This window comes from Pituophis catenifer, unplaced genomic scaffold, assembly GCF_029215685.1.
Source record: "Pituophis catenifer annectens isolate HBS135680 unplaced genomic scaffold, rPitCat1.0.hap2 SCAF_3, whole genome shotgun sequence".
Lineage (NCBI taxonomy): Eukaryota > Metazoa > Chordata > Lepidosauria > Squamata > Colubridae > Pituophis > Pituophis catenifer.
In genome coordinates this window covers 38,840,220-38,848,875 of record NW_027256883.1, presented here as the reverse complement: position 1 = coordinate 38,848,875, position 8,656 = coordinate 38,840,220, and positions in this window count along the sequence as shown.

Here is an 8,656-nt window from a genome sequence, read left to right as displayed (position 1 = left end):
AGAGATGTGATATAATGCAAATGGACCAAACCACCAAATCAGGATTCAACAGTGAAAATCAGCATCCTGTAAATTCAAATAAGCCAGCTAATTTCCAGTCCAACAAGGTAATTTCCAGCAAGATTCTTCTGATGTTTTTCTCTGTTTGTAATTTGCATAATTAAATAGCTTGGTGTTTCAAAGCAGCCACAGTAGTAAGGTCAGAGGGTTATATGTTAAATAGCAACAACCTCATTTTTTTAAGAAGAAGCAGAGAGCAGCTGATCTGCTGTCATATAATTTTCTCTTGCTCTTCTCCCTCCCTTCTTTTGGGGTGAAGGATCACAGGGTATTACTTTGACATAGGGAAAAATAGGTCTTTGTGCCTTTCCAAGCAACAGAAGATCACAGATGTCCTTGAATATTGAAAAATCTCTTTAATGATTTCTTTCTGCCTCCCTCCCCAAACAGCAGGTCATTTTTTTTCTGACATGAGCATCTCTTTATAAGATATTGCCTCTATAAAGAATGAAAAAACTAAAAGGTCATATGTCAAAGTTTTGAGCTAAACTTAAATATTAAGAAATAATATTCCTGTCCTTTCAAAAATCAGTTTCATTTGACTGGTTCATAAAGGTAAACAGATTATAGACATTTCTTCTGTTATTTTTCTTCAACTGGAGATCAGCTATAACATTTGGCATTAAAAAAAAAGGATTACATGGGGTTGATATCTAGCTGCTTTGCTTCAAAAATTGAATAAGTTCCTTTCTTGGATGGAGGATTACGTTAGCAGGAATATTTATTCCATGCTTTTTGAAAAAAAATTGGATATTGCCTTTTGGTTCCTTTATTTAGAATCAATATGTTTGCATGAATTACTAGCTTAAATATCACTGGTTTTAATGGTCTGTTCATTAATTTTCAAGTTTGAATACAAAAACTTAATATCTTTCCATTTTGTCTCAGAATACCTTCTAAAATCAACACAGAGCAAACTTCTAATGATATATCACTACTAAATCTGTACCCGAGGTGGTTTTCTTTAGCATTCAGTATTATGGAAATTGGTGCAACACATATGAAGAGCATCAGGCTGTGGAAAGCCGCTGAAAGGATTATGAGGCCTTCATGAACTATTCAGCAGTGTGCTTTTTCTTGGCATATCCAGAACATTGGAACAAGTGGTAGTCAGCTTAAGTAGGCTTGTTTATTTTAAAGCTTTCAACAATTAGTTTTGTATACAAGTTTATATATTTAGGGCCATTTTATTGCCATTGGGGTGTGATGTTTCATCAGCGCTTTAGCAAGATTGAACTGTTATGTATTTGGGAAAAACAAATGAAGCCAAGTGAGGTTTGCTCATCAATTTATGTTTATTTATTTATTTAAAATATTTATATTACTGCCTATCTTGGTGGATAATTTGGGGAAGCGAGCAATTTAAAATGTAAATAACACAAGCAACAAACAATGCTATGCAGTGCAAAGTCCATACACTGAGCCCTCAAAACATATAAGCCAACATTCAAACTACGGTAAATTTTCCAAACATCCTGGCCCAAGAATTTGGGGGAAAAGTATTTCAGACATAATGGAAAACCAACAGTCTTGGAGCCATTCAGATCTTGGCAAGAAAATTGTTCCATGCTTCAGCTTTATTGTATTACAACATCACAGGAAAATATAGCAAACATCCTTATACTTTCTAGGTAATTAGGAAAAGTTTTTTTAAGATAGCAAGTAAAACTGTCTGACTTCAAATGCTGCATTCAAGGCTGCATGAAAACACCAGGCCTATATCTCTGCAAAAGATGCAAACTTCCAACAAAATGGGTATTTAGGGAGTGCAATCATCCACAAAAGACAATTGAATAAAATACTCTTATATTCAGACATTACTGTATATAAATTTGAAGTTCCCCAAAATTTCACTAGGGAATTTAGACAATATCAACTATTCAATTTTTATGGGTTCCATGATCGGCTTTATTTTATGTTTTTGTCTGGAATTCAAGAGGCTGCCACAGTCTTCGTTTGAACATTTATTTGGGAACAGAGGTATGTTTTTACTTAGGTGAATTGGCAAGTAATTGGTAATCCTCTTAGGGGGTGTATACCATTCTTATATTAAATATATAACTCCTACTGTGTGAAAGATGTTTCTCCAGCTGAATACAGTCTGAAGATTTTCCTTCTCTTATCTTCACCCCAACCAACAGTCATATTGAGTAGTATCTGCTGAATAGCACTTTTCTACCTACTGCTTTTGGGCCCTAAGATAATTTGACTATTTCAAGGAGTGTTTGCTGACGTACACTTTGATCATAACTCTGCTTGAAGCCAACTTTAAATTTCACTGTCTCCTCACAGCATAGGATCCAGCTTACCTCCGTCACACAGCTACAATCTTCAGACTGCCCAGCAGGGTTCTCTTAGATAGGGAGAATTGCTTTGGTTTCAAATTCTGCTTCAACTAATAACCAACCATCTCCCACTGACCTCTTTCTATTCAATTTTTTAAACCATTAACTTGAATAAGTTTCTCTCCCATAGTAACCGTAACTAAGGTAGCAGGATCTGAGTTTAAACCATCATATAGTAACAAAGAAGGCCTCTGGACCTCTTGGTTACATTATACTAACCTCATACAGGGGTTATTCACATAACATAAACACTACAAAATAAAAGCAAACAAATATTTTTCTTTCCACAAGGGGCATTTTCCTGGAAGATTTATAACAGAGTCTGCTGGTTAAACTTTTGGCAGGTCAGAAAAGAGTGATAAGCAAGAATATTGTAGTACAACTTTAAACAGTTCACCTTTAATAAGTTCTTTGAAAAAATAACCTTCCAGGTTATCAAGGAACAAGTGGCTTTTGTAGATGCTTTGAGAGAGAGCATGTATGACAAGGACCAGATATTCTGTTACACATAGAATTATCCCAAGTGAAAATCCCCATCTCAACTAATGAGTTGAGGACAAATAATCTGCTTGAACCAAGTTTATTGGACTTTGTGGGAAACAGAATACAACAGGGGGAAGGGCAAAAGCTTATATAGAGCTTGTTTACATGAAGATTTTTTCTTTTCCAACAAATAGTCTCTGAGTTTACTGTTTCAAGCCCTTAGCAATCTTTTATTTTTAAGCATTAAAACATGCCCAAATCCATTTTGTTAGGCCAAGCCATTTTGGGAGTAATGTTCTCGTTCACAAGCAATACTAAGGTGGGCCACTGTCTCAACACACTTCCATTGATCAACCTGCCCATTAAAAAGAGAAAATATCAATCAAAGTTATAGCAAACAGAGCTACAGGGTGGGGAAAAAAAGGAGTAACCCAGTACTCAATAGTATGGGACACAAGAGGACTATGGGTCTCTAAAACATGTAATGGCATATTGTAATTAGGGCGGTGTTCACTGCTCTGTCTTCAAACTTATATGATAGATATGTTGCTATTATGTTAAGAAAGTTGGAGTCCAAATTAATATAATATGACTTCCATCTCAATTTTAATCTTGTACAGAAAGAAGTTGGCTATTTTGTTCTACCAGATCTTGTCATTGTCATGAATGGCAGTTTGCTTTATAAATTATTTCAGTCTTTATGTGAATCTCTCCTATAATGTGCATCTTCCCTGGCTTTTCTCATTCTAATGGATTCTCAAAGGTCAAGAAATTATTCCCTTAGGCCAGAGGTCTTCAAACTTGGCAGCTTTAAGACTTGTGGACTTCAGCATAGCTGGCTGGAGAATTCTGGGAGTTGAAGTCCACAAGTCTTAAAGCTCCAAGTTTGGGGACCCCCGCCTTAGGCTATTTGAGACAAAGAATTGTCAGTAACTAGATTGATTAAATTATGGAAGGTGTGTAAAGAAAGTACCAATGGTAGCAGGTACATCCTCCACTACTTCTAATGCTCAAGAATCTCACCAAATAAAATCTATATGCATTCAAAAATAAGAATTAAAATGAAAGTTCTCATCCAGGAAACATATACGTTAGAATACTGATGAAAGCCAGCATTTTTAAGTGTAATTAAAGTCTTCCCTAAAGAGGCTGCTCAAGTTATTTTCCCTTGACAAGTTTCCCTGCACAAGGTTTTCTGCTCCAGAGTATTAGAAATAGAAGGAAAATCTCAACCACCCAAGGCTTTTCATCGCAGAGAGCAGCAATGCACTCAGCCAGGGCTTTCTGTACACATTTCAGATTTATGACCTCTGATTTATGACTGCCGGAATCTCTAGTATTAGTCATAATGCTCCCTCCAAAAAAGACAGCAAGGTTATTCTTGTTGAGTAAAAAATATCTAACATTAGATTATCTACCCCATCTCCCTATCAACTACTCTTATTCTTTCTGATATACTGTGAAGCTGAAGAAACCTAAATTCTTACAGCATCACAATGTGTCCTTCATCTATTAGAAGTAACTGGCAGAGGTTTTTAATAAAAAAAATGCAAAAATATTCTTCTATATCTCTAGCCTGTCATTGGGGACGTCAGCTGGGACAAGAGGTACCAAAAAAAGTAAAGATAGAGCAATCAAAGTGATGTCCCTTTTTAACATACATAGAATACATGTAAAATAGAAGCATGCTTTCAACTGCATGACTGGGACTATCATCTTTATTTTTTCACACACACACACACACACACACACACACACACACACAGAGAGAGAGAGAGAGAGAGAGAGAGAGAGAGAGCACTGTTTTGGGCACCAGTGTATTCAGAACTGGACAGAATAATTGCTCTCTTGAGAACCATTAAGAGCTGGATTTTATATTTTATATCCCACTTTGTTTCTTCATATCAGCAACCTTTGAATAGGAAATAAGAACAGGCTAAAACAATGTTAATACCAGTGAAATTTTTAATATCTGTATTCTTATTCTGTATTCTTTTCTATTTTTAAGTACTGTATTCTTCCATGGAGATTATTACCAAGCACAAGCAAAAAGCTTGAATATCATTCATTTCTTTATTTACTTTCTTCTTTAGGAGCTTTAAATATATCAGCTTTTGGGTCTCTTAAGGCTTCATCTGCTTTTCTCAGTTGTGAACTGTTTACCAAAATTCCATTATTTTTATTTAGCAAGACATGGTGCTCTTCAAAATTGGCTTTCCAACAAATACAAGGGTATATTGTTTAGCCAGTTTGTTATTCTAAGGTTAAAAAAAAAAAATCTGACATAAACAAGCAACTGAATGAGATAGACAATCACATTTTAATCTTGAACACCAGAATATATTTACAAAAAGCTGAAGAGGGAGATAAAGAAAAAGTAAAAAAGTAAAATATTATTGGAGCACCACTTTAGAATTGCTAAGCTGTTAGTCCTGGAAAGTGCAAAGAGACATGTATCTACATGAACTAAAAGGTAATGCAATGAATATTTAGACCTATGTCCATGAATAAAATATAAATGCCATATTCTGGGTGCAATTCTGCACATTGGTGTTTATCTGGAGCAAATTACAGCTCCGACTGCCCTCCAATTTCCCTTAATATGCTATATCATTTAATAACCATGGGAAAAAAAAGATTCTTAAATTAATTTTATACATTTTCTTTCTACGTTTCTGCTTTACAGTGCCATCCTCTGAAGCAATGGAATGGAAAACAATTTTATGTCTCCATTTATGGAACAACAAATGACATTTATTTATTATTTCTTGCACAGTTCTAAGACCTGGCTCTGAAGGTTTAAACAAGCAGAGTGAAACATGGGTGTATATTATGTGTTACAGCATATTTCAATGTAAGCCAACCCTTCCTCAGAGATTTGCCACATCCAGAACATAGAAGAAAATAAAAAGGATTTCTTTTGTTTCTCAGATGCTCCAGCAAATCAGAAATGTACTTTAATAAATAAAAAATAACTCTAGTGGCAGCCCATTATGATGTGTGCAAACATGACATATTTAGTTAATTTTATATTCTCTTTTTATAAGTCATCAAACATTTTAGATTGGTTCTAAATTTTGCAGGTAAATGGTACCCAGTGTACTTCTGAAAGAATTCCATTGATACTAGGTTTCACAAAAGTCAGGCCACTAGTAGTGAGTCATTACGGTTCACTCCTAGTGCGTTTTGAGGGTCGTAGTTTCCAGGTTTTGTATCGGTGTATTTCAAAATGACCTGTTTTGAAATTTTGCAGGCAATGGCAAGGTCAGAGACTTTTACATCTATGTAATAATTAGATGTGACGAAAGGCAGAATTAATACGCAAAACTAGCATTAAATATGTTGTTGATTTGTTTCTGGTTCCGTTTATCTGGTTGTCAACAACAACAAAAAAAATCTGCTTTTCACACATTTAATTCTGCTCAGGCAGAACAGTATGGCTTGAATGAGCAATTTTGGGGTCCCTATCTGTCTGACGACCCATAATTTTTATTGCAGGAGAATGTGTGCGTGCATGTTTATTCACACACGTGTGTGTATGTGTGTTTGTGTGTATAATCAGATTATCAGATTACCATTGGCAAATGTCCCAAACTCTGGCTGAAGTGCAGTGCTTGTGGTTTCTCAGCAGCTTATGCTAAGCCTGCACCATGGAAATAATCTTTTAAAACCCAGGAAACAAATCAACCGCAATAAGGATATAAGTCACTGTCATTAAGGAATGATTAGGCTAAACATTTTTATATACTCTCTAGCCCAGTTTCATGTTGTAGATGATTTTAGATGTGGGGGAGAAGCACTATTATTTTTTTTTCTTTTGTAATTGCTTAACTCTATGATATCAAATACAAATATTGAGCAGTGCACAATTCAATTAAGCTATTTTATTAATTTGAGAATAATATACATACACACACATATAACGTTACCTGGGCATAATGGTAATAATAACAACTGTGTTTTTGTTGTAGTTATAATAAATATCCAAAATACATTGTTTTGGCTGGATATTCATGTCCTATACCTAGGAACCAAGTAAATTCATATTCATTTATGATCGTAAGTTTTATGTGCCTAGTGTTATTTTGGAATTACTTGTGGTTTATAAGCAAGTCCTTATATTTCAGCATTTGGTGCATTATGTTTTTCCAGTGACAATATATTAATGAAAAGAGTAGTTTTCCCCATTTCTTAATATTTCTGAATGAAATGGGAAGTAGCAACATTTAATGCAAGGGCCTAACCTCATGACAGGGCAGATGAGGTAGATCTGCAGACGTGCGCATGCTTCTGAAGTGGGGAAAAACCAGTAGCAATAAATTGTGGGACAGCACGAATTTTTTCTCCCAGTCTGACATGTGCACATACATACATGTGCTTAAATGAATCCAAGCTCTACAGCTTAGGTTTGTACCTTCTGTAGCTGGAGAATATTTAATTTATGGAATTTGTTGTTGAGTCTTGATAGCCTTCTTCTTCTCTGACATTTAAAAGACTAATATTTATTAAATGCCCCATCTTTGGATATTGCTAAAGCATTTGATATTAGTGAAAAACATATCCCAAGTCAGCACTGACCTCAAGTTTAAGAGAGCAGCTGGATCACAAGGTCTAGCTACAGTAAGTCATAGAAAAAGTACCAGGGAAGCATTACTGCTATTATGTGGCATAATTCTTGCTACCTGCACATAAAATGCTCTTCTGTCTAAGCATATGTTTTTGCTCTCCTTCTATCCCTCTCCCTCTCCCAAGCTCATGAATAATTCAGAGGTTGATAAATATGCAATTTTTAAAAGTGCAAGCACCGCAGCACATAAAAAAAACCTGTGATTTTCACATACACAACCTGATCTGTGCTTAAAGATGATGATTTTCCAAAATTGTCCAAATTTTTTTAAAAAGGACCTATATAATTTCATTTCTCTGTACCTATATAAATATCTACATATGCAGCTGCCTTTTCAGTAGCATACACACATACAGAAATGTGCTGTGTTTCCTTTCTTTTTTTTTTTCATAAGTTGTGAATTGCATGGATAAGAATATAATGCAAAATACTTTTAAACCAGAGTTTTAGTTTATTGTAGATAAATATATCTTTGCTACAACCAGTTTGTAAGTCATTCAGTAAACAAAATACTATGTGGTCTTATTTTTATTGAGCTTCTTTTAATAACTACTCTTAATTTAATGTCCCTTGAATTTTCTGGCAGAATCTGCAAGTCTGTGACTTTGCCTTTAGACTCTACAAGTTACCCATAAAAGCAGTATCAGAGAAAAAGAAAAGGCAGAGAGCTTCCATCTTGTACACTAATTGCTTGATTGAAATCCTGAAACAAAATGGTGGTGCTTAGATGAAATACAGAAGAATGAAAGATTTAAAGAATATTGACATAAAACCAGCATAAATCTGATGCAATTTAGAGAACAATCAGTGTGAATATCAATGCTCTGAACAGTCAGAGATATCATACTGCTCTTTTAGCTTGGAACAGCTAAACATAAAAATTATTTCCGTCTGTGAAGGGTAATCTTTTGGCTAAATCCTTCAATTGGAAACACCATGGGTAAGAAATAGACCACAGCATTTAATTTGGACTGGCTAGTTGGATGCCTATATATTTTCTTTAATAATTTCAAATTTAATTAAATCATACTGCTGATGCCAGTCATCCCAACACCATAAAGCATGATTAATTGCATGCTTCAAGAGTTTTGAGCAAAGCAGTCTCTAATAGATTATAAACAAGAGCCTACTTGTATCTCAC